This window comes from Gavialis gangeticus, unplaced genomic scaffold, assembly GCF_001723915.1.
Source record: "Gavialis gangeticus isolate Ggan-Ray unplaced genomic scaffold, GavGan_comp1, whole genome shotgun sequence".
NCBI classification, from domain to species: domain Eukaryota; kingdom Metazoa; phylum Chordata; order Crocodylia; family Gavialidae; genus Gavialis; species Gavialis gangeticus.
The window spans coordinates 61,746,151-61,751,691 of NW_017729024.1; the positions used below are offsets into that span (position 1 = coordinate 61,746,151).

Here is a 5,541-nt window from a genome sequence, read left to right on the forward strand (position 1 = left end):
GCAAGCACAGAGGTGGCTTAAGGTGTACTGGTGCCCTGGGCAATCACAAAATTGGAGGCCCTCTTCCCCTATGGGAGCTGGGCTTTGGGGGGAGGGGCCCCTTCCCTTCCTCTTCCCCCTCCCCCTCCTGGTGCTGGCAGGGGAGGTTGGGTGGACCCTGCTAGACTGGGGGGGAACATGCCTGCTTCTTTCACCTGCTCCCCGGCCCCACTACAGCCAAATGTACATACATGGCAGACAAGTTCTTTGGGTAAATCTGATATCTTTTATTAGACCAACTAAATAGTTGGAAACATTTTTCTAGTAAGCTTTTGGGTTTAAAAACCTTTGTTCAGGCTGAGGAAGCAGCTGCAGTTGGTGTGCTATTCCTGGATGGAACGAATAGTAAAGAAGCCAGAGGCTGGTCTGCATGCAAGCCAGTCAGTGAAAATGTAAATTGAGGAGTCAGTGGGTTTTGTGGAATCAACTGTTAAACTGCTTGTTACCCAAAGAGCAAGTTTTGTCCAGGACACTACAGACTTTCTATGAAAACTTAAAAACATAGACCACCTTCCCAGCAACACCCTCCTAGCCACCATGGATGTTACCAACTTATATACCAGCATCCCACACCAGGAGGGCATCCAAGCCTGCCTTACATACCTACAAGAGCAAGATGACAACTCCGAGAACAGACTCAAAGATATTACTGACCTTATCCTCACACAGTAATTTCACTTTTAATAGCCAACATTTCCTCCAGGCCATGGGCACAGCTATGGGCACCAAAATGTCCCCACAGTATGCCAACCTTTTTATGAGCCACCTGGAAGAAGAATTCCTTAAAGACTGCACCATCAAAGCCTTGCTATACTTAAGATATATTGATGACATCTTCATTGTTTAGACTGAAAACCTGCAATCTCTAATTGAGTTCCATCAGAAATTCAGCAATCATCGCTCCTCCATCCAACTGTCTCTTGAGTACTTCAGCACCAACATCTCCTTTTTTGACACAATGATCAGCATCCAGCGTGGTAAAATACAGACTGCATTATGCAAGAAACCCGCAGACCAACATACATATCTGCACAGAACCAGCAGTCACCCTAAACGCACCAAGAAACCTGTGATATACAGCCAAGCTCTCAGATCCCACTGAATTTGCACTGAGGAGATCTCCTGGGATTGCCACCTCGCAGATCTTAAAAAGGCTTTCACACAACTAGGACACTCCTTCAGAGAGAGAGATGCACATTTGAAAGAGCCACCTGGATACCACCTGAAGTTTTGCTGCAGTGCAGAAGGAAAGCCTCCACGAATCACACACTGCTGGTTATGACATATTACCCCTCCCTTGAACCTATATGGAAAATCCCCAAAGAGTTGCAACTCAGACTAGAAGGAGACCCAATTCTTAAAGAGATCTTCCCAGAAACACCCATCCTAGCCTTCAAACAAGCACCGAACCTCGCTAACCTCATCACCAGAAGCAATTCCCTCAGGCCCAGAACACACCAACTGGATCCAGACCATGCCATGAAAAGAAATGCAAAACCTGCCAACATATCTGCAGTACCCCCACAATTACTACACGCCACAACAGAGCCATCACCATTCCTGGATCTTACACCTGAACCTCCAGGAATATAATATATCTCATCCAATGCACCAAATGCCCTGATGGAAAATACACAGGAGAGACCAAGCAACTCACCAGAATGAACACGCACTGGAAATCTATCAAAGACAAGAATACCCAACTACGTGTGCGGGCACATTTCTCACAAGAAAACCACTCTGTCCAATCTCTCAGTATTAATCCTCAAAGGGAATTCACAAAACAGTTTTCACAGACAAGCCTATGAACTTCACTTCATCACCTCCTGGATAAAAAAAAACATGGACTGAACATAGAAGAAATACAAAATCTAGAACTCTTGGTTCCAAAGTAATAATACCTCCTCATTAGACCAGCTGGAAAATCACAAGAAAATTGTCCTTTTCTGCAAGATTTCAGGCTCAAAGGCCCTTCATCAGGCTCTGGAAAAAGTATTGATGTTAAAAAGTCCTCATAGGTAGGAATTAAACTTCATTTTTGTACAGGGGGAGCTGGAAATGAAAAGCTGTCCCTCTGGGTCCAGCTTTTTTATGATTTCCCATTTTGTCTAATAAAATGTACCATTTTGGAACCAAGAGTTCTAGATTTCTGTATTTCTTCTGGTCTCAGATCAACATGGCTACCAACATGGATGATACCTACCAGACTAAACATAGACATTGGATTTATGATGTATTATAACCTGCTTGACATCTGATTCACCAAATACCTCTCCACTTTTACCTGCTACATTCATTCTTCTTTCTCCCACATAGCCTGTGTCTCACCCACTGACTCCTCAGTTTGCATCTTTACTAACTGGCTTTCTTGCATGCAGATCAGCCTCTGGCTTATTTGCTCTTCCTAGATGGAATGAATAGTACACACCAACTCCAGATGCTTCCTCAGCTTGACAAAGGGTTTTTAAAACTTGCTAAGAAAAATGTTTCTAACTATTTAGTTGGTCTAATAAAAAAGTCTATCGGTCTCACCAGCCTCCCATGGCTCAATCTCACTCCCCCCCCTTACACTCATTTGCAGGGAGCAGGGAGTGTTGCGCTGTGTCTCTGTGGACAGGCAGCAGCCCTTGGTGGGGTAGCTCAGCTGCAGTGGGGCTAACATTACTTTTGGGGAGCTCTAGTGCTGCGGCACTTCTGGCCTAGCCAGCCTGGCCCTGACCCCCTTCCAGGTAAGGCAGGGCTCTCCCAGCCCAGCTTGGCCCCCTCCTCCCAGATGCCACGCCACCCAGCCCACAGGCACAGCAAGGCTCTTCAGGCAAGACCCCAGCCCTGCCCTACCCCTCAGCCCCATTGGTAGAGGGGCCCTGTTTCCAGCTGCCAGGGAAGCAAATGTGAAAGCTGCAGTTTTAAACTTGGCACTGAAAATGGGTGCCATGTTTAACACTGCAGCTTTCACTTCCCTGCTGGTGAGGATCCTGGGGCCCTGAATTGGAACCATTTTAGTTAAAGCCCCCCCCCACCGAATGCCTCCCATAACAAGTGTATAAATGCCCTTAGAGACCAATAAAATACAATAAAAACGTTGTTTGGAATTTACTAGGGCCTTCTTTGTTCTGGTTGTTGGTTGCTATGTTTAGAAAATCTGAATGTTCATCCCAGGACACACATCGGTTAGCTGCACTGGTGTAACAGCTTTAGTGTAAATGTGTACAAATATTCATCTTTTCAACTTGTTAAGTCCTTGTTTCCAGTTGGGGTAACTCTGAGCAACTCTTCAGAAAGGCACGCCTTGGGAGAACAAGGACCAGTGGGCACAAACTAATTGAGGAAAAATTCATGCTAGACATAAGGAAAAAGCTTCTTTTCTGTAAGTGTAACTAGAATCTGGAACACTCCCAGCAGAGGTGGTGCAGTCGCCATCCCTGAAGGTGTTCAAGAGGAGGCTGGACAAGCATCTCGTTGAGCTTGCTTGAGCCCAGTAACATCCTACCCCTGGCAGGGGAACGGACTCGATGATCTTACAAGTTCCTTCCAGTCCTTCTATTCTATGATGGGGGGGTATCCCATGTTACTTTTGTACTGCTGCCGCACCCTAAACATTTCAGGCTTGTTCCTGTGTGGTGAAATTACACAGCTGAAGGTAGCTGAAAGTTCCTGTATTCTACGTCGGGGTCAAACTCTAAAAATTATGATTCTTCTCGTGTTGCCCTTAACTCTTCTCTTTTGGATGTTAGCATAACTCTCAATTCCTGAAATATCTGTATGAACACAGTGGCTCTCTGGTATGATTTCAGTACAGTAAACTGATTAATTCACCTTTGGCATAATTGCCCTCTGTTGTAATTGGCCACTATTGTGTCTCCCTCCTATCTCCTTATCAACTACTGATGGCTACTGAATAATTCATCAGTATTTGTATTCCCCTCAGAGTGGTAAATTAACTGGAATTTACTCCCCTGTGCCTTTCTGCCAGGAGATGTACAGGAATTGAGTACAAGGGCTAGACCCCTGGTTCTGGGGCCTCTAGCCTTACAGTTCTGGCAAGGAGATTTGGGAGAGCACCGTGGGATGCTAGGGGACCCTTGGGTAGTCCTGTCACATTCTGTAGAGCATATGTGTAAGCTGAAGTGCTTCAAAATAATACCTGTTTCTTTCAGTGTTATTTTTGGAGCACTTCAAAGTGTGCATATGTCTGTGGCTCATGAGTCTGGAAATTTTGGCAGCCGGGGAGCAGCAATTAATGCCACTGCTTCCCCGCTGCCAAATTTTTTGACCCATGTGGGCTAGGTGGAATGGCTCTGTAGACCAGATCTAGGCCAGGCTTGAGCACCCCGACTTCCTATCTTTAGGTTTTGAAGGGAAGAAACATGGCTACAGTGAATGTTCACTTCATGTGTGGACAGATTCAGGTGGGCAAGAAGCTTTTGGGTCCAAATGTAGTAAAAGCCCTGCAAGTGACAGGTTTGGATAAAGGTGAACAGATCCTGGACTGTGGGTTCTGGAAGGCAAAGGTCAGAAGTGGCTCAGGAAGTTCTGTGGTGAGGTTTGTGATGCTTGGCCAGCCAACTTTACATCTGAATAGGCTATGGTCAGGACTTGTGTGGAGACTTAGTGGAACAGGGTTTGTCCATCTCAGTCCTACTGGCAAAAGGGATTTAAGGCACTGCTGTCTTGTGGTTAGCAGTCTAATGTGAGCTACCTGGATTGGGTAAGAACTGGAATATAGAGGTGGCTATAGTCCTTGCATCAATAAGGATACAAAGTAGGTTGGTGGAAAGAAAAGGAGGGAAGGTCCAGCCACTCTCCTTTTACAGGGTTCTTTGTGGGAAATATCTGCTTCCAGCAGATGAAGTTCTTAAATGTTAGTACTGAGTTGCTAAACTTCAGGATATTTTGGGGTGCAGAGGAGGTAGAATGTGAGCTCAGCTTTGAAGCATACTTACTAAAGGAATAGCCTTTGCTTGTTTATAATGTCTAAACCGCTACCTGCACATGGTGGTGGTGTCAATTGGTTGGGTGGTTGTGTTTTCTTTTAGGTAACATCTAGGAGTGCACCAATTAAAGATTTTTTTTTTTGGCTGATACTGATGGCTGATTTATTAACTGACCACATCAGCCAATATTGATCCTATTTGCCAATATGCATCCTGGGCAGCTTGGGGAGCAGCATCTTTCCGGTAAGTCTGTGGGGTGGAAGGGGTATTGGGGGGAGGAGGGGCAGGTCGAGGTCCCCACGGTGAGTGATGGAGTGGGGCTGAAGCAGGAACTGCCCAGCTTGGGCAGGGTGTGGGACAGTCTCGGGTGGGGAGGGGGGATGGCTCTTGCTGCTGCGCGCATCCCTGGGGGAGGCACTGGGGGCATGTGCCCCCTGGATTTGTGCATGGGGTAAAGGCAGGCTGCCCTCTATGGGCCAGGGCTAGGGCTAGACTTGTTCTTAGTGGTAGCAGATGACAGCAATGGTCTCAAGTTGCAGCAAGGGCGGTTTAGGTTGGATATTAGGAA

At 46.4% G+C, this 5,541-nt stretch overlaps 1 protein-coding gene across 2 annotated transcripts in view; it reads left to right on the plus strand.

Annotated features, from left to right (window-relative positions):
* TDRD7 (tudor domain containing 7) overlaps positions 1–5,541 on the plus strand; it is a 96,232-nt gene that overhangs the window by 1,116 nt on the left and 89,575 nt on the right. The gene's annotated exons all lie outside the window — the stretch shown is intronic.